This window comes from Chlorocebus sabaeus, chromosome 21 (genome assembly GCF_047675955.1).
Source record: "Chlorocebus sabaeus isolate Y175 chromosome 21, mChlSab1.0.hap1, whole genome shotgun sequence".
In the NCBI taxonomy this organism is placed as follows: Eukaryota; Metazoa; Chordata; class Mammalia; order Primates; family Cercopithecidae; genus Chlorocebus; species Chlorocebus sabaeus.
The window spans coordinates 116328209-116349721 of record NC_132924.1 but is presented as its reverse complement, the minus strand read 5'-3'; the positions used below and the strand labels follow the sequence as shown (position 1 = coordinate 116349721).

Genomic DNA, 21513 nt, shown 5'->3' with positions numbered 1-21513 from the left:
AATTTGTAGGGTTTCTTCTGAGAAATCTGCTGTTAACTTGATAGGTTTTCCTTTGTAGGTTATTTGGTGCTTTTGCCTTATGGCTCTTAAGATTATTTCCTTTGTCTTGACTTTAGATAAGCTGATGATTATGTGCCTAGGTGATGATATTTTTGTGATAAATTTTCCAGGTGTTCTTTGAGCTTCTTGTATTTGGATGTCTAGATCTCTAGCAAGACTGGGGAAGTTTTCCTTTATTATTCCCCCAAATATGTTTTCCAAACTTTTAGATTTCTCCTATTCCTCAGGAAGGCCAATTATTCTTAGGTTTGGTTGTTTGGTCATTTAACATAATCCCAAACTTCTTGGAGGCTTTGTGCGTTTTTAAAAATTAGTTTTTCTTTGTCTTTGTTGGATTGAATTATTTCAAAAACCTTGTCTTTGAGCTCTGAAGTTCTTTCTTATGCTTGTTTGGTTCTATTGCTGAGACTTTCTGGTACATTTTGCATTTGTCTAAGTATGTCCTTTATTTCCTGAAGTTGTGATTGTTTTTAATTGATATAATCTATTTCACTGAAGATTTCTCCCTCATATCTAGTATAATTTTTTTTTTTGTATTTCCTTAAGTTGGATTTCACCTTTCTCTGGTGCCTCCTTGATTAACTTAATAATTGACCTTCCAAATTCTTTTTCTGGCAGTTCAGGGATTTCTTCTTGGGTTGAATCCATTGCTGGTGAGCTAGTGTGATTTTTTTGGGCATGTTAAAGAATAGTTTTTGGGCATGTTTTGTCATATTACCATAATGGTTTTTCCTGTTTCTTCTCATTTGAGTAGGCTATGTCAGAGGGGAAGGTCTGGGGCTCAAGGCTGCTATTCAGATTCTTTTGTCCAACAGGGTGATCCCTTGATGTAGTACTCTCTCCCTTTTCCTAGGGATATGGTTTCTGGAGAGCCAAACTGTAGTACATTATTTCTCTTCTGGATCTAGCCACCCAGCAGGGCTGACAGTCTCCAAGTTAATACTGGGTGGTGGTGGTGTGGGGAGTATCTGCACAGAATTCTCTGGTGTGAACCATCTTCAGGTCTCTCAGCCATGGATACCAGCACCTGCTCCAGTGGAGGTGACTGGAGAGTGAAGTGGACAGGATCTGTAAGGATCCTTAGTTGCAGTTATTTAATGCACTAGTTTTGTGCTTGTTGGCCTCCCACCAGGAGGTGATGCTTTCAAGAGAGCATCAGCTGTGGTAGTATAGAGGAGGATCAGGTGGTGGGCAGGGCCCTCAAACTCCCAAGAGAGTATCAACTTTGTCTTCAGCCAATAGGGTGGGTAGGGAAGGACCATCAAGTGGGAGCAGCATTAGGCGTGTCTGAACTCAGACTCTCCTTGGGCAGGGCTTGCTGTGGCTGCTGTGGGGGATGGGATGTGGTTCCCAGGTCAATGAAGTTATGTTTCCAGGAGGATTATGGCTGCCTCTGCTGTGTCATGCAGGTTTTCAGGAAGTGGGGGAAAGGCAGCAGTTATAGGCCTCACCCAGCTCCCATGCAACCCAAAAGGCATGTCTCACTCCCACCATGCCCCCTCAACAGTACCAAATCTGTTTCCAGTCAGTGGGCGAGTAGGGCTGAGAACTTGCCCTAGGCTACCAGCCTCCTGGCTGAGAAAGCAAGTAGGGCTTTCATGCCTCCCTGCCTGTTAAGTCTGCACACCAGATTCACACCCTCCCCTGAGGTCTGGCCAGGAAACTTTGCATTCAGTTGGAATTGGTACAAAGTTCAGCTGGAGGTTTCCTTCTCCCTGTGGTCTTTTCCTGGTTCCTCTGGCAGCCCTCCCCAAGGACCACTGTGAAACAAGTCAGAAATGACTTTCCTGGGGACCCAGAGAGCCCACAGGGCTATTCCCGCTGTTTCATCCATCCCTGTATTTCACTCAGCTCTGTAAATTGTCTCAGATCCAGGTAAGGTCTATTCCTTCTCCCATGATCTAGACCTTCAGGTTCCCCAGTGAGGTTATGTGTTTGGGGGTGGACAATCCCCCTTTCCCACTTTCACAGTTTGGGCACTCACAGAATTTGGACTGTCTCCTGGGTCCTGCAGGATCAATTTGTTTCCTTCAAAGGGTGTGTGGATTCTCTTGGCCTTCGTGGTATATTCCTGCAGTAGTTCCTGGAGCAAAAGTCCACAATATGAGTCTCCACATTCTGCTCTGTACGTCCAAGTGGGAGCTGCAATTTAGTCCTCCCTCCTACCCACCATTCTTTACTCCCTTGTCATATAATTTGAGGTCAGGAAATGTCATACCTCCAGTTTTGTTCTTCATGTTTAGGATTGCTTTGGCGACTTGGACTATTTTTTTCCCATGTGAATTTTAGGATTTTTTTTTCTAATTCTGTGAAAAATGATGTTGGTATTTTGATAAGGATTATATTGGATCTTTAAATTGTTTTGGACAATATGGTTATTTTAATGGTATTAATTATTCCAATTTATGAGCATGGGATATTTTCTCTCTCCCTCTAGCTGAGACCTCTGGACAAACTACAGGTAACCAGTTGTAGAAGATAGAAAATAGGAGACATGGCCTGCCCCAAACTATGCAACTTACCTAGGCTCTGGGGAAAACAGAAGATTATTTCAAGTTATTTTTCAAGTCCTACAGAACCTCACATTGAAATTAACCTGGACATAGTCCAGCTGTAGCCTCCAGGCATTGGCATGTCACTGATGATACATGGCCTTAGAGAGGGGTGAGAGAACAGAAGAGTGTGCATGTCATCACTGTGGTGACCACCAGTTCTTGGAGGCACAGGCACAACCTCTGAGATGAGATGACCTCTGGAAAGTAGAGAAATATGAAAGAGAAGGGTGAGAAGGAATGGCTAACTATTCTCAGCCCTCCAGGGTAGCTAACGTTTCTATAGTAGCAGGGATGAAAATTTGAGAAAAAGCTTCTTCATTGTCAAAATGTCTGTTCCCTGCTTCCTGCTTTCACTGTGTAGATTCACCTCTGGGCTCTTCTACTTCAGTTGGGGAGCTCCCCCTTCCCACTAGGAAGACAGAAAAGCCATAGGGCCAGCTCATCCTCCAAAAGAAACACAGTTCCTTCTCTATGGGCAAAGGTGTCTTATCCCTGGTGTGTCATCTCTAGGGTGATGTGTAAGATGGTGAGAGAAGAGGAGAAGTAGAAAGCTCTAGTTGTTCATCATGAAAGTGAACACAGATTCAGGCAGTGGGAATTTATTTCCACTCTGACACAAACACATGTCAGTATTGATAATGAGCTATTGGGAAGGGGATGGGGAATGATGTGTGTATACAAGTGTGTGTGAACTCACACGTAAGCTGGGTAATGGTGACCACAGTCTGAAATACATGAGTATATGTCTGTGTATTGGTGTTTCTAATATAAGACAGTGATTTTCTGCACATGGATCTGGGAGTTCCGAGATACGGGTACTGAATATGAGCCTTCTGAGAGCTGCTTATCTGCTGCTTTGCTTTATTCTCATACCTTGTGCTTAGAAGTCCTAGCCCAGGATAAATATCCGGCTGCAGGTCCGTGCCAATAAATCTTGGGATAAATAACTGATGACATTGGGCTAGTTTCACAGTGTTGTTTTTGGATGATTCAGGAGACACAGATCTTTGGGACAGAAAATTAACCTTGTGATTGCTAGTCCTGGAATAGCCTGGGCAGAATTGGGCCACCCTCACTCTTGAAGGGGGCACCCTATGAAAAAAAACCCCCATTCCTAGTAATTTTCCAGCCAGGCAGATGATCCAGATGAAGAGGTGATTACTTGCCCCTGCAGTCTTCTGACCACGTTAGGAGCTAAAACACAATGAAGTGAAAAGATGCCCCTCACTGAGCATTGAATGAACTGGCTCTGAACTGAAGAGATAGAAATCCCAATAGAGATCACTGGGGAGCAGAATACTATCTGTCAAGGTCAGCTGCACCAGAATCACTCCATAAGCCGTGTAGCTACTGTCACCACCAGTTAACAGAATTTAGAGATTCCAGTGAGAATTTAGCCCATCATTCACCATCCTACCTTCTCCATTTGTTCATCCCCTATTCTATAACCTGAAATGCCTGCATTTCTGAAGAGAGGGAATACACTTTTTTCCTTAAAAAACTCCCATTTATTTTCGGCAAAATATACCTAAGGTATAGGGGGATCAGCTGAGTGTGATGTCAGAGACTCTCTGGCTATATGGCGAATGCCATTGACCAAAGCTGGAAGGACTTCTTTAGTCACTGGTGTCAGGGAAGCTGATCATCGCTTCTTAGGTAACACACTAAGAGATAATTTTCATGGTTCTTGATGTGTCTGCACATTACAGTCACCTGGGAAGCCTCACCCCAGGCCAATTAATTATATCAGAATTTCTGGGCATGTTGTCTAGGTGTTCAAAAACTCCCGGAAGTGGTTGTAATGTGCATCCAGGGTTGCAAAACACTGAAATTGTGGAGCATCCCATTCTGAAAACATGAATCTAGAATACTCAACCAGACACCTACATATGAAAAGTGAAATAGTGACTTTTTCAGTGGTCATTATGTCTCCTTTGTTCATATGATATGTTAGGGTTAATTGTTTACCATGTGAAACTTTATGATATTCCATGGACATATCTGAAAACTATGAGGTGGACCAATTAGAGTTCTCCCTTAGGAATTTGAAGGGAAACTCAAAGGCATTGGTGGATATTTGACCTGAAAGTTTAGAATGAGTTGGGGCAAGGTAGTCGTGATGAATCTATGGCTATGCAGATGTATCATGTAATAGGGACTCAGAGAAGATTGATCAAGAGAGGGAAGAGGACAAAAGAGTAGCTGGAGAAACAAGAGTGATGGGGGTGGGAGTAGGGAGCACAGAGAGTAAGATGGCCAGTCCTGAGATACCTTGATTCCTGACCTTTCTAAAGTCTTTCCCCAGTTTACATTTCAATCAGAACTCTAATGGAAACTGATTTAGAACCATAAGTAAGTAAGTTAAAGCTCCTTGAAGGTGCTGTTTTCTCTCATATCATTAAACCTGTCTCAAATGCACTTTATTCTCCTCTCTGTCACTCAAACACCTACTCCTTTTAAAAGAACAGTATGTATGTCACTCCCACTTGGCTTCCCCAGAACAAAGGACAACCCACTCTTTGCACACTCTTTACTTCCACAGGGTTTTGCTCCATATCTTTCTTTATTTCTTTACACATTAAATGTAATTTTCTGTTTACTTGTCTTCTTTACTAGATTTTGAGCTCCTTGAGGACAGAGGTTATATGTCATTTGTATTTTTTCACCAGCATCTAGTATAGTTACCAGTCCATAGCAATTGCTGAGTAGATATTTCTTAATTGAATACATTCTTAAAGATCAAATGGACCTGAGTTTTTTAACTTTCTGTTTTCTCATACACCCAGAAAAAGGTTATTGGACATAATACAACCTTTCCAGAAGTGGATCTGAAAGTTGCAAGTAATTTTCCCCAGTAATTTCTTATCTAACATATCTACTAAAAACCCTTAGCACAAAATTCTCCTCTTCTGTTTTTAAATATAATGCTTTCACAGAAAATTTAGTAAGAGAATGAAAAGATATAAAATAGTAAGATAATTAGTTCAACAAACTGAACTGGTATTGTTATTTAATGGCAATGTGCCTTTACAAGTCAATTATCCAGACAATTAAAACGAATACCTAGCATAACTGCCCAAAACATGGGATTTTGAAATGTACACTTAACTGTTACTATGGTGAAACAGTTATTTTTTTCATGAGTGATTACTCAGATTGCATCAGTGGATGTGTAAATACATGATACCTGGAATTGAAATGGACTATATTTTGCATAACTGAATCAATAATGTGATGCCTATGACTATATCTGGAGCTCCATGGGCTCATCTTATAAACTTTATATTATATGGAGAATTTTTTTTTTTTAAACTACAACTTCTGATTTATGACCTTGGATGCACGCACACCCCCCTCCAGCCTCCCAAGTAGCTAGGATTACAGACATGAGGCATGCACCCACCTTTTGAATGCATTCAGTAGAGAATATTATTCCATAGTAATGGATTCTGTTCTACAATCACTTACTGGCTGATTAGGTAGCCAGTAATGAGCCAAGAGTGAATTCACTGAATTGAGATAATTTTTTTATAATTTAAAACTTATTTTATTAATAACATATATCTTTTATCCTCATTCCTCACTCCTGTTTCCCTCTCCTTTTCTACTAGTATGAGGTCACTCTAATCTGTTTAGTGTCTATTTTCTTAATTTTTAAATTAAAAACATGTAATGATGTTTTGAGTTTTATTTATAGAAATGTTTATATTGTGATAATAGCAAATTCACATGAAATTATAAGAAATAGTACATAAAGATCCTATGTACTCTTAACCCAGTTTCTGCCAGTGGTACCATCTTGATAAAATATAGTGCAACATCACAACCAGGATTTTTTGTTTTTGTTTTTGAGACGGAGTCTTGCTCTGTCACCCAGGCTGGAGTGCAGTGGCACGATCTTGGCTCACTGCAAGTTCCACCTCCCGGGTTCACGCCATTCTCCTGCCTCAGCCTCCCAAGTAGCTGGGACTACAGCCGCCTGCCACCACACCCAGCTAATTTTTTTGTTTGTATTTTTAGTAGAGACGGGGTTTCACCGTGTTAGCCAGGATGGTCTCGATCTCCTGACCTCGTGATCCACCCACCTCAGCCTCCCAAAGTGCTGGGATTACAGGCGTGAGCCACCACGTCCGGCCACAACCAGGATATTGACATTGACGTTAAGTATACTAAGTTCAGCATTCATGCTTTCTTTTTAACATATACAGTGGTAAACAGCCTATAATACTTTAAATAACTGTTATTTGTTTGAACATCTGGGATATGCTAAAGTGATGAGAAAAATCATCAAAATAAACTACACTGGATGGGGGCAATGGAGGATGGTAGAACAGGGAACAGGAAAGCCCACAGTCTAGAGGAAGCATGAACTAATAGACCCCGCTTGGTTTATAATACAGCAGAAACTTGCAGAGCACTATGAAAACTTTCAATAATTTACTTAGTATTAATACAATTGGTGAAGGCAGAGTCACGGCAGACTTCTTAGAAAATATGACATCTGAATTGATTCTTTTAGATCTTGATGTAAAAATCTCTGCCACTTTGGTACTCATTCACTGGTTATATCCTCCTCTCTCCCTCCCTGAAACCTATTGGTCAGTACCCCTTACTCACCGAAGCTTAGACATCTCGCTGAGAACTATCTTTTTCACCCTCAATTCTGCCATCATCCTAGGTAACTTCTATGTCTGTGTGGATAACCCAATCAATACCTTGGCTTCTCTTGATTTTCTCAACTCCATTGATGTTTACTAAGCTCCACTCCAGTGATTTGCCTCCTTGAATGTTGTTAAGTACTCAGAAATGATCATGTTCAACTTACAGATTCAAGGTTTTGGTTTTTTTTTTTTTTTTTTTTGAGACAGAGTCTTGCTCTGTCACCCAGGCTGGAGTGCAGTGGCATGATATCGGCTCACTGCAAACTCTGCCTCCCGAGTTCAAGCAATTCTCCTGCCTCAGCCTCCTGAGTAGCTAGGACTGCAGGCACCCATCACCATGCCTGGCTAGTTTTTGTATTTTTAGTGGAGACAGAGTTTCACCATACTGGCCAGGCTGGTCTCGAACTCCTGACATCAGGTGGTCCACCCACCTCAGCCTCTCAAAGTGCTGGGATTGCATGCATGAGTCACTGCGCCTGACCTTTTTCCTTATTAGAAAGGAAAAGGTGGTGCTATCACCACCCTTTTATGTCTTGGTCTTGGCTTGTAACATTTTAGACTAACAGACAGAATGTAGAGAGAAGGAGTGCTATCTGAGCTCAGAAGTTTGTGGTAAAAGAAGACCCAGATGTGAGCATAAGAAAGAACGGCTAACGACCATAAGAGGTGAAAGGAAACGCAGGGATGAGAACAATATTTTATGTGTAGCTCCTCTGCAGAGCGAGAAAGTAGGTGGCTGGACAGAATCTGGTTGGATAACTCCTGACTCTAGCTCCTACATGAAGAGAGGCGAAATAAGGAGGGTTAGAGATCAACAGGCTCTTTATGTTCATAAGACATTTGTAAATTTGAGTCACAATCCCAGTTTTCTTATCCTATAACTTGTACTTTTAGTGTCTGAACCTAAATTTTCTGAACCAACACTGCTATTGCCTTAAAGTCTTAAATTTTCTATTCATTTCTAAGTATATTTCCTAAGTATTGCTCAATTATTTGCTAGGAGGCTATCATCAGAGACACATAATCTTGCTGTAATAAGTGTTTGGCATCCTTTTGGGAAAGCGTAGCTCCTCCACTGCAATTTCACTGTCAGAATGCGTGATACATGACAATAATGATGCTTCACTCCTTTATAAACAGTACCTTGGGTAGACAGCTGAGAGCTGAGTAGGGACCTGCAAAGGCCTGCCTCTTCAAGAGATGCTGTAAATTGTTTGGTATGAGGAAAATCCTTAATGAGCAGTTTGTTCTCATTATACGTAATTTAATTTTCTGGATACCTAAGAAAAACAGTATACTAGCTCCTTTATTAATTCTCATGAATTCTCATTAATTTATAATTCCCTGCTAATAGCACTTCTTCTTTTCTCTCACCCTCTACAAGATGTTAACATGGGTTTAGCTCTTGTGTAATCTAAGTCCCTAAGTGCTAAATAGAAGATCAAAATAAAATGACATTAGCAGTTAGGGTTTTTATGGTAGTGGAAAGGACTGGCACACTTTTTTTATGTGTGGTAGAATGTGGGGTGGGGGAGGATGTTGTGATACATGTTCCTAGAAGAGTAAGTGGCCATTCCAAGCAGAAAGAACTGGTCATGATGAAGAGAGTAAGCTCATTTACTTGATAGGAACAGATATTTTGTTGGTAATACAGAATGGGATTGTGCATGAGGCATGTTATTTGGTCAGCATGGGCTGAAGAGGCAGTTATAAGAGGGTTTCTGCCATAGTGAAGTTTAAATTTGGTTTCAGGGTTAATAGGGAACACAAATCAGTTTTGAGCTATTGGAGATGTAATATTCTTGAGGTTACCTAGAGGAATGTGGAGTAACAGCACCTGATGTCTCAGCCTTGGGGCCAAACCAGCCACTGTGGGGAAAAGATCCAGGTCTCTAGGGAGAAGATGGAATCGTGTGTGTGTGTGTGTGTGTGTGTGTGTGTGTGTCCATGCATGTGTACAGATGGAGGGATTGTCATTGAGAGAGAATTATTATTTCAGTAGGAGGGAATATGCAAAAATATACTGCATCTCAGAGGAGATCATTGCCTTCCACTTATTTGTTTAGGCTCCAGATCCATAAGGAGGGAGAATAATTAGCTTTATGAAGTCCAGAGCAGAGAAACTGTACCTATTCATGGGTCCATCACCACAGTTCCCCAACTGTCCAAAGTCCCTGAGATAACCCTTAATGATGACATTCATCTACCTGCCAAGTTTTCTCCTCCAGGCAAGCCAGTGATTGACAAAACCATTCTTAAGCAGACCCCTTTCCGAGATCTTCTTCCAGTTGAATTTTCACCCTATTGACTTTGGGATACCTTTTATTGCATATACATTAGACAGGGGGAAGATGCGAGCAAAGGGGATTTTCTGCGAGCAAAGGGGATTTTCTTCTCCTATAACAATGTTCTGGAATTCTCACCTTCCTGCATTTCTCTACCAACCTCCAGGACATGGAACAAGCTCAGAATCAGCCCACAGGTAGAATGGCATCAGGAAATGTGGGCAGATTCTCTATATAGTTGAAATAAATTCCAGGAGCCTCACTTCTGCTAAGTATGTGCTTGAAGAGGTAGGCAGTCATTGTCAGACTCCTTAATTTCATCTACCGTTTAACATGGTGTGAGGTCATTGCTTTCTCCAGTTAGGACATCTCTCACCGTCACACCCCGGAAGAGTTCATTTACTTGCTTGAGTTATTCTCTCTCTATTGCCACCACTCTCTTTTCCTAGCCTTTTTGTCCCCTAGATCTACAGTAAAAATATGTTTTCCCTGCCAGAGCCACAGATCCATTCAGGAGCTCTGCCCGCTTCTGAGCAGCCTGTCTTCAGATTCTGGGCACTCGAAACAGTTACTTAGGTTAATGTTGCCAAGTGCGCTGCCTTAGGTGGCACACACCAGAATCTCTCTTGTGGTTTTTCTCCATTTCTTCTTCTCTTCTGTCTTTGGTGTCTTTCTTTCAGATTGATTATCACAGAACTTTTATTCCATTCAGCTCATGTAGTGTTCTTTTTGATTGCTTTCTAAACCCACTTTTTTTCCTTTTCCTTTTTAAGACGGAGTCTCACTCTGTCGCCCAGGCTGGAGTGCAGTGGTGCGATCTCGGTTCACTGCAACCTCCGCCCCACGGGTTCAAACAATTCTCTTGCCTCAGTCTCCTGAGTAGCTGGAACTACAGGTTCCTGCCACCACGCTGGCCTAATTTTTTTTTTTTTTTTTTTTTTTTTTTTTGCTATTTTTAGTAGGGACAGAGTTTCACCATGTTTGCCAGGCTGGTCTTGAACTCCTGACCTTGTGCTCCACCTACCTCGGCCTCCCAAACTGTTGGGATTACACACGTGAGCCACTGTGCCCTGCCTAAATCCACTTTCTTTAAACAATCCCCATGACCCTGATTTCTTCATCTCACCTCAGTCTCTACCTCCATTTTTTTTTTTTTTTTTTTTTGGTCTCAGATGGGTCACTCACAGCTTCTAGATACATATAAAATATACTAAAAAACTACTTAAAATGATTCGGGGGTTCAAAGCCCCTCTCCGTTTTGGCTATATTTGGCCATTTAAACATTAAGGTGGTGATGGTTGTACCCACCACCAAATTTAATGTGAACCCGGGCAGAGATTTGAAGCTCCAGCAGGGCAAACATATTTTCCATATATTTGTGGAAAGGATGAGAAGTCTAGAAAAGAGACAAATCTCACAGAAGCATGACTGTTGTATTTCCTTTCAATTCTGCCTCAGACCCCTTCTTCTGAAGCTTAGATGCACGATCATGAAACTCTAGCCTGGGCTCCATCTTTGAGATGGATATACTATGTTTGTTTGCTTGTTTGTTTGTTATTGTTTTGACAACACCCTCATGAAAATGCATCATGCAAATAGAAGTTCATCCAGACAAGTTTCCATTTTCACTTGCTGGTGTTTTCAGTTAAAATTGTTAGATAATTGTACAGACAAACTTGAACCATTAGGGCAGAAGATGCTACATGTAATACTTGAAATCCTCCTTGATCAGCAAATATATGAAAATGTGAAAGCGAATGAGAAAATGTCAGTGTAGAGGGTATGCAAAGTCATGTGTAAAAGTCTAAAGTACCCAAGCTGAAGATCACCTGTACTCTGCTCCTTGGAGTTCAAACCCAGACACCACTCACTAGGTGCATGCCCTGGAGCAAGGCTTCCTCTGTACCATCAGTGGTGGAATGAAGACACCCATAGCGGCTGCTTCACAGGGTTGATGAGAGGATCAAATGAGACAATGTCTGCAGGAACACGTGATAAAGCTGTTATTGCCATGAAGTACAGCAAAGGACAAAGGAAAAGGACTATGTCATTTCTTGAGTCCTTGGCACTGGACGTGATGCACATCCTTGGGTGGGTGGAGAAGTCAGGGAAGCTGGTCTTGCTGATAAAGAGATACAAAATTCTGGGCCGGGTGCGGTGGCTCACGCCTTTAATCCTAGCACTTTGGGAAGCCGACATAGGGAGATCATGAGTTCAGGAGATGGAGACCATCCTGGCTAACATGGTGAGACCCCGTCTCTTTTAAAAAATACAAAAAATTAGCCAGGCGTGGTGGCAGGCGCCTGTAGTCCCAGTTACTCATGAGGCTGAGGCAGGAGGATGGCATGAACCGGGGAGGCGGAGCTTGCAGTGAGCTGAGATCATGCCACTGCACTCCAGCCTGGGTGACAGAGCAAGACTCCGTCTCAAAAAAAAAAAAAAAAAAAAAAGAGAGATACAAAATTCCTTTGGTTTTGGCAGTCACAATAAAATTCTGTGTTTACTGAAGTGTCTCAATGTCATATTTAAAATTTTTCATAGCTGATATACAAAATTACAAATTGACAATAATATATTTGTCATTCATACACACACATATTCCCTTGATGTAGGTGCATATATATATGTGTGTGTGTGTGTATATATGTATATTTTCCATTTTATAGTTGTAAACAGATCCCTGATTTCTGATTTTGGTTCACCCAGTATCTTAATGCTCAGGCCCTGGCCATTTCGTTTTTCTAAAAATAGATGTGTTTTTCTACTTTGGCATTCCTCTTATTTTTCATTTATGAGAAAACAACAAGACAGTGGACCTATTTTTTTCCCTCCTGGATGGCCAGAGATAATGATTCTTTGCTCATTTTCTTTGTTCCTGAATTGCCTGTGTCTAAAACAATTGACGCCCAACTTCCTGCTCCTTCTCCCTCTTCTCCTCACTCCACTTGCAGATCCCAGGGCTGCCAGGGCTGCACTGAGCTCCGTGCCCACAGGAGGCAGGAGAGTGTGAGAGAGAGCAGTCACAGTTCCTAGGAGGCCCCTGTGGACTCCCAGTTGCTGCCTGCTCCCAGGAGCTCACATTCCCCAAACTGAGGATGGTCCTGGGATGTGGCCAAGTCCCTAGTAGAGGCAACTGCTCCCTGGGAACCACCATCATGCTCCTATTCCAGACCCTGCTGGGGCACACTGTCAGCACTGAAGAGGGTGGGAAACTTCCATCTTTCTGAATCCCTTTCAGTTCCAGGTCTCCCACTGGGAGTGCCTGAATAGCGGGAGGAAGGAGATAAAGAGAGCGCACTAGGCAGAGTGGAGCATCTCCATCCTGGGGTCACGTTGTTGCTCTTTCCTGTGGGCTGCCCCAGAGGACCCAGATTGGGACTGTGCCGGCAGGGAGTTTGAGAGGAACCTCTTTGCCCCATTCATCCCATTACACTGGCCCTGTTATCCACAGGGTCTGAGCTCCAGGTCTGCATTTGGATCTGGGTGGCAGGATGTGACCTGACACGGTTGAGTCTCCCTCCCCTTTCCTCTCTTTCTGTCATGCCCCTTTCATTGCACCTATCACAGTTTGTTGTTTTAAACTTACTTACTGTCTGTTTTTGCAATTGAATGGTAAAACCCAGGACTGTTTTTAGCACTGCATTCCTAGAGCACCAGCAGTATTTGGTATTGCCCATGACTTTCTGAATGAATGAGTGAGTGAATGAATGATTGAGTTGCTTATTTCCTCCTGCTCACTGTGCTACTGCTGACAAATGCAGCATTGCATTTCATCATGACAGGACTCCACCCCCTACATTGGTCCCATTTTGCCCTCCCCCTGGGGAAGAAGCTAAGGAGCTCTGTCCCACCCACTTCTTTTGTCCCTTCCTGAGGCTGGGACTGAGAAAGCTCAGCCTAGGTCTAGTCCTGCGGTGTCTCTTTTTCTATTTGAGCCTCCCTAGATCTTTGTCTGCTTAGTGCATGGTGCTCTTGCATCATTCATTGCTTTTAATTATTGCTGCTAGTTGGCCTGCTAGCTTCAGGGAGCTGTTTACCTCTATGTCCTCCCCTGGCCACCTGCCCCTTGCAAAGACCTGCCAACAGTGAGGGTTGTTCAGGTACTTTCCTTGCTCTCCTCTTTCTCATTCCTCACCCTGCTCTTTCCATCACCGAGGAGCTCGGCATGCCCCCAGGACACTGATGATGGACATCACTGCCACAAAGAACCAGGGTGACAGTACTGCTACCCCCTCTGCATTTCCAGTGGGTCAAAAGCGGTCATTTTCTGGAGCAGAAACATTGTTTCAGGAGTCAGAAGGCACAAGGATAATTCAGCTAGGAGGACTGAGAGAGTTAATGTGGAGAGGGAGAAAGATACACCATCAGGAGAGAACATTCAAATCTTCCAAGTCTCTGGAGGATTGTTACATTATATGGGGATGTGGAAGCTCTCTGCTAGTTGGCATTTTAACAGAGCTGTGAACTGCAAAACCTGCATGAAGGACTTAGAAAGATAAACAGGATCTTTTATCAGCAAGGATCCTTAACAGGAATGAATGAGGGGAGCTGAGGGCCCTCTGGGGAGTCCAGGCTGCAAGTACAGTTAATGTGGGATGCTGTCCAAAGCATATGCTAAATAGCTAAACACAGCCTTGACTAGGCCACTCTGTAACACCAAGGTTGTGCTTGGCCTGTTTTGATTGAGCACTGTGTGGTCTGCTGCTTTGGACAAGTTGAGTTTGCCTGAATCTCGGAAATGCAGGACTCCTGGGCCTGAGGGAGGATCTGTTCTGTAGCAAGGAGAGCCTGCACTGAGGGAAACCTATTCTGTCAAAGACTCTGATGCAGAAAAAAGTCTATTCGACATTCAAGTTACACTTTACCTATGTTAACTTCACCTGTAACTAGCAATGAGTTTTCTAAAATAAAAACTTGGAATGTAAAACCTTTGAACAAGCACAAAAGGTCCTAAGACATACTCCAGGGACTTGTCCTGAGGCTTGCTGAATTGGAAGGGGTTGGGGGGCATGTTGTGACTCAGAGTCTTGAAGCCTCATGAAGAAGTGACTGGCATGAATGTTGTATGAAGAGAGGAGCATCAGTCATCAAACCTGAGAGGAGAGGTGAGATCTTGAACAGGGAAAAAACAAACTAAGGGTTAAAAGTTTAAGTGGCTGGACAGAGGTTGGGAAGAGAAATGCAAGAGGGTTTGGGATGAGGGGTGAAGGGCAAGGACACAAAAATGGGGGCTACGGTGGAGGCCAGTTTGAAAAGGAGGCCAGCTGGCGTGGTATGAAGCCAAGCCTGCCGCATGAACTGGGGTACTCCTGACTCAAAAGTTATCTTAGAATCCCCCCTTGACCTTTGATTCCAAGACCTGAGATGTTTTAGATTGGAGAGCCTCAAGACGTGATGTCTCTGAAACCTGGTAGAAAGATGTTGCTTTCTGAGTGGCAGGTGGCAAATAAAACACAAAATAGGCCCATGAGTTGAATTTCTCATTCTGGCTTAGGAATTTATAACACCTGAAGAATATGAAGGACATCAATATGGGAGCTGAAAAGGGGTGAGGTCACAGTCTGGGAAGTGGTAATTGGAGGAACAGCAGCTTCCTGGATTTCTGGATTGTCATGGATTCCCAATAAGAGAGGGAGGGCTGAGGGCTGACCCTGTTTGGAGCACCTCTAACCAGTCTTACAATAGCATTTGAGACTCAAGTTAGATCTTTCTGCTGGGAAAGGGACACCTCCCTATCTCCTACCTATCACTGATAGTCCACAGCTGATTGTGGGACTTTACTACATTCATCCATTTGCCATGTATTAAATAGTTTTTTTTTGTAGCTATAAGCATTTTTATTCATATATATATAAGCAATAAGCTTTGAGTTCTGTGTTCAGAGATTGCTATGGCACTGTGCTTGATTCAACACTTTGCAGATTCCACATACTTGAAGTTTTGATTAGTACAAACAAATAGATATTGGAGTTAGAAAACTATAGATTCAAATCACAACTCAACATTTATTGACCATATGACTTAGGATTAAGATCCTTAAACGTTCCAAGCCTCAGTTTTTATCATCTATGATATGAAGTTGGTAACGATTTCACAGCATCGTTGTGGCATGGGAGCCAGGGCATGGTGGGCCCTCAGTGGATGGGGTCTACCCATTCCCAACCTTTTATCCACAATTCTGTAATTAAAATGCTTTGAATGCTGAAAGTTCTTTCTTAACTGTTGAGTCAAAGCACTTAGATGGCTTAACTTGTTCTGAACTAAACATGAGGCCATTTCTGCCTTTATTTCATTGAGTGTGAATATGTGTGTACTTTGCTGCAGAAATAATAGTGTGCTTGATTCCAGGATGCTGCCTTGCTGGTACTGGTCTCATTTTAGCTTTCTGATAAGAAACTGTGGGGTCGTGATTGCCCCATTACATTTTGTTAAAGTCCACATTACACATACACATCATCATTAAAGAAAATATGAGTTTCCATTTGGCAAAACTTTCCTTCGCAGGACTAGAAATGAAAACCCAACATATGTGCTCATTCGTTTAACCAAAGTTATTATTATTTTGAGAGAGCATCTTCCTCTGTGGCCCAGGCTGTAGTGCAGTGTTGTAATCACAGTTTACTGCAGCCTCCACCTCCTGGACCCAAGTGATGCTCCCACTTCAGCCTCTCAAGTAGCTCAGACTACAGGCATTCAGCACCACACCAGGCTAACTTTTTAATTTTTGTAGAGATAGGGTCTCTCTATGTTGCCCAGGCTGGGTCTTGAACTCCTGGCCTCAGGCAGTCCTCCCACATCTGCCTCCCAAAGTGCTGGGATTACAGGTGTGAGCCGTTGCACCGGGCCTGTTTAACCAAAATGTAATGAGTAGTTACATTGTATAAGAAATGTTGCTTGGCATTCTGAGGGTTATAAAGATGAAAAAAGAGCCCTGACACTGAGAAGCTAGGAATCCAGGATTTGGAATCTGACTGGTACACAATTATAATGCAAGGCAGATCATGTTAACTTTCCTGGTTGGGAACTCCAGGCAGGATGACTTCACATCTGGATAGGGGATGAAGCTTCATAAACGAGGGGACATTTGAGATAGTGCCTGGTGGGTGATTAAGAATTTTCCAGGCAAAGATGGCAGAACAAAGTATTCTAAGCACAGGAATAAAAAGGGAAGTGTGTGAAGGCAAAGTGGAATTAACTTATGGAGGATAGCAAGGGTTCAGTTTGGTGGTAGCAAAAAGTGTGTAACAAGGAGTTGGGGGTGAATCTATGGGGGGTGGTGAATGGGCAGAGTCATGTAGGGCAGGAGATGCCAGGGAGAATCTGTGCTTGATTTGACTGAAAAAGGAAGAGATTGTTGTTGTTAATTTTTTTTGATCACTAAAATAATATATGAAGAGAATTCAAATTTAAATGAAGATAATTTGGAAATGAATGTGTACATATAGAAAAACAGAGGGTACAAGGTTTCAGTTGGGTAGGAAGAGTAAGTTCTAGCGATCTCATGTTCAGCATGGGGATTACAGGTAATGATACTCTATTGTATACTTGACATTTGCTAAGAGGGTAGCTCTTAGGTCATCTCACTACACATGAAAAATTGTAACTATATGAAGAGATGGATATATTAATTGGCTTGACTGTAGTAATAAGTTTACTATGTGTATTTATATCCAAACCTCATGATATACACTTCATATGGTTTGGCTGTGTCCCCACGCAAATCTCATCTTTAATTATAGTTCCCATAATCCCCACGTGTTGTGGGAGGGACCCAATGGGAGGTAATTGAATCATGGGGGCGGTTACCTCCATGCTGTTCTCGTGATAGAGAGTGAGTTCTCATGAGATCTGATAGTTTTATAAGGGGTTTTTTCACTCCTGTGCTCTGCACTTCTCCTTGCTGCTGCCATGTGAAGAAGGACGTGTTTGCTCCCCCTTCCCTCTTCTGCCATGATCATAGGTTTCCTGAAGCCTCCCCAGCCATGCCAAACTGTGAGTCAATTAAACCTGTTTTCTTTATAAATTACCCAGTCTTGGGTGTATCCTTATAGCAGCATGAGAACAGACTAATACAACAGTTTAAATATATATAATTTCAATACAAGATTTTTAAAAAGTAAATTCCTATAATGCATACCCAGATATAGCCATTGTTAATATTTTAAAATGCATCTTTTTACTCTTTCTGGATGAAGATAGATGGCTAGCTAGTTTGATTGATTTTGAAAGTAATTATAAATGAAATCTCATTGTTAAGGATTATTTTTATTTATTTATTTTGGAGATAGAGTGTCACTCTTGTTGCCCAGGCTGGAGTGCAATGGCATGATCTCAGCTCACTGCAAACTCCACCTCCTAGATTCAAGCGATTCTCCTGTCTCAGCCTCCTGGGTAGCTGGGATTACAGGTGCATGCCACCACACTCAGCTAATTTTGTATTTTTAGTAGAGATGGGGTTTCTTCATGTTGGCCACGATGGTCTCAAACTCCTGACCTCAGATGATCTGTTGGCCTCAGCCTCCCAATATGCTGGGATTACAGGTGTGAGCCACCATGCCCAGCCTTGTTACAGATTATTAAAAACAGTTGATTGACACAATAACTTAAGAAAATAAAATAAAATAGCAGTACGGTGCTTGGATAGGTTAGTGATTGAGCAATCTACCAATAAAAAAAATTAAGAATGTTATTGCAATGGTTAAGAGGAAACAGATCCTTGAACTAGGGTGGTGGCTATGGATAAACAAAGGAAGGCTAGATTCTTCCAGTTTCCAGCCTAGATGACTGGGGAATTGGGAGCCATAAACATGGCCTTTGTGGGAGGGGAAGACTATGTGTGTATCTTTAGATGTGTTGAATGTGTGGTGGTGGTCAATCTAGTGGTTAGAGATGTGGGCTGGGACTCAGAGGAGGACAAAATCCAGATTTGAAATTCATTTGCATTTTAAAGATTGCTTTGGTTAAATTATGGGAGATTTCTGAAGGAGAAAATAGAGAATTTTTTAAAACAGAGATAAGAAAAGAAATGTGGGGACATCCATGTTTAGAAAATGGCAGAAAGACAGGGAGCTAGAGAAGGAGGCAGACGAGGGAACCCAGGATGGTAGGAGAAATTCAAGAGTGCAGGGTCCTTGCAGTCAAGGGTGGAAGTGACTTCAAAAATGGGTTATTTGTGGCCTCAAATGTTATAGAGAAGAAAAAGAGGATGAGGATTCAGCAAAAAAGATGGAAGGAAATAATGTAAAGTATCTAGCACACTTTCTGGCACAGGGAAAGAACAGTGAATATCAGCTATTATTTGAACAACAGACCATTAGATTTGGCAGTTAGGAAGTGCTTACCCCTTCATCCTCAGACCCAGCCAAATGTCTTGCACAGAGTTAGAGCTTATTAAGTGTGTTGTACAATATAATCAATGAGTAGAAGACAGAAGAGGAAGAGCTTAAGAGTGGTGATAATGTAGAGGTGGCCAAGTCATAAATCTGCTCATCCCAGTCAGTAATCCATTCCTCGCCGCAGGGAAACTCCTGCCTTTTGGGAATATGTCTTCTGGGGTCAACTGTGCACACAGGCTGGTGTGCTTGGGGAGCCAGGCCAGCACTATGGGGACCTGATTGAGAAAGAGGTTGATGGCAATCTCCTGCTAACATTTCTCAACCCCTCACAGGTGTCACATAGAATGGGCATCAAGTGCAGTGGGTAACTATAGCATTGTCAGGGAGTTTGTGCTCCTGGGATTTTCTCATTTCCATGAGTTCCAGGTCCTGCTGTTTGCTCTGATCCTGTTGATATATGTGCTGACGCTGCTGGGCAACCTGGCCATCATCAGCCTCACTTGCCTTGACTGCCACCTTCGCTTACCCATGTACTTCTTCCTCTGCAACTTGTCCCTCATGGAGATGCTGGTCACCTCCACTGTGGTACCTAGGATGCTGGCAGACCTGCTATCCACTCACAAGACGATGTCCCTGGCTGAATGCCTAATCTAGTCTTTCTTTTACTTCTCCCTGGGCTCTGCCAACTTCTTGATCCTCACGGTCATGGCCTTTGATCACTACGTGGCCATCTGCCGCCCCCCGCACTACCCAACCATCATGAATGGTTCAGTGTGTGTGAAGCTGGTAGTGGCCTGTTGGGTGGTTGGTTTCCTCTCCATTGTCTCTCCTACACTGCAGAAAATATAGCTCTGGTTCTGTGGCCCTAACATCATCGACAACTACTTCTGTGACTCTGCCCTGCTGCTCAAGCTTGCCTGCTCTGACACCCACCATATTGAGCGCATGGTTCTCTTCCTGTCCCTGCCTTTGTGCTGACCACCATGCTGCTCATCATCCTCTCCTACATCCTCATTGTGGCTGCAGTGCTGCACATCCCCTCCTCCTCTGGGCACCAGAAGGCCTTCTCCACCTGTGCCTCTAACCTCACTGTGGTGGTGCTGGGCTATGGCAGTGCCATCTTCATCTACGTGAGGCCAGGCAAGGGCCACTCCACACACCTCAACAAGGTGGTGGCCCTGGTGACTGCAGGGTAACTCCTTTCCTCAACCCTTTCATCTTCACCTTCCAGAATGAGAAGGTCAAGGAGGTCATTGAGGATGTGACCAAAAGGATCTTCCTTAGAGACCCAGCAGCCTGTAGGTGAAAGAGTGAGCCCTTGACAGGGCTGGAGAGCACCTGGCAAGTCATGAGGAGTAGACTTGCTGCAAGTGGGCACCCACATGCCTAAGCTGGAGCTCCTCACTCTCTTTTTTTCTCATTCTCCTGCTCTCTCATCTTTATGCAAGTTTCTTCTCTTGCACTGCAGAGAACTAATGGACACACACTGTTAGAATGTCTCAAAGGCAAGTTTCTGTGTGCCTGAGATAGTTAAGGAATGGATAGGGAATGTGGAGTGAGTACAATGGGACGATATTAATTAAAAGAGATAATCCAAACAAGTAAGACTCTTAGTGCAGGGTCTAGCACATTAAGTAAGAGCTCAGTAAATGTAGCTATTATTAAAATGTCCTATTAAAATCTCTCTTTCTCAGCTCTATGGTTTTGCTTGCATTCTTTTAAGTTTGTGTTCAACTTTTATTTTGGGTATGTTTCCTTTTCAGGACCTGGCTTCAAGGTCTAGGATAGAGTTCTGAAAATGGGAGGTGTTCTAAGAAGAGCAGAGAGGCCTGGCAGGAGGAGCCATGTGCCTCTGTTGGCTCTCATCTCTCGGCCTGACTGCTTCTGGATGGAAGCACCCCTCACACCCAGGCTGCCCACTTCTTCCATCTGGCCCCAAAGCCTCTTGCCTTTCCACAGAAATGGCTCTCTGGGAGTCACTCCTCCAACCCTCTTACAGAAAGTCATGAAGGCCTTACCTTTTTCATGCACTTGAGAGTGGGGAAAAGCTGAGCTGCGTCCACACTCTCAGATTTGCTGCCTTGCCCTTCCCATGGGCCACTACTTCCCTTCTACTGTAGAACCTTAGATCCAAGTTCCAGAAAAAGGACCAGTTACCCAGGCCTTCTGAGGTTGGGTTTCCTGAGAGCAGCCTGGCCAGATTACCAGGGCCCCTGGATGGTAGAAGCAAATATGGTAGAAGTCAGATGAGAAGGAGTAAATGGAGTGGGACTGGTGTTGTGGGTAACGGGATGGGAGGGCTGATAAGAGGCATTCCTTGGAAATCTGGATGGTGTGGGAAGTCATGGGAAGATGGTAGTGGCAGGAAGAGCTCCGGGTCTGATTTCTTTTACTAGACTGAGTCTCAACTGGGCTGGGCTAGGATTGGCAAAGTGGGGCAAAGAGTAGATGCAAACTTCCTCTCATTTCTGAAGCTGGCTCTGTCCACAGCATCCTTAGAGCAGAGGCCCTGCTCATAATTTGCAGTGTGGAGTCACAGGGTGGGAGCCGCCCCACAGGGCCAAGACTATGAAGAATGGTTGTAGGGGAAGTGTTCCAGGACACAGAGCCTGGAGGC

At 43.2% G+C, this 21513-nt stretch overlaps 1 pseudogene; it reads left to right on the top strand.

Annotated features, from left to right (window-relative positions):
• Positions 1-11536: 11536 nt before the first annotated feature.
• On the top strand, positions 11537-20202 carry LOC119621580 (olfactory receptor 6V1-like; annotated as a pseudogene).
• The last annotated feature ends 1311 nt before the right edge of the window (positions 20203-21513 follow it).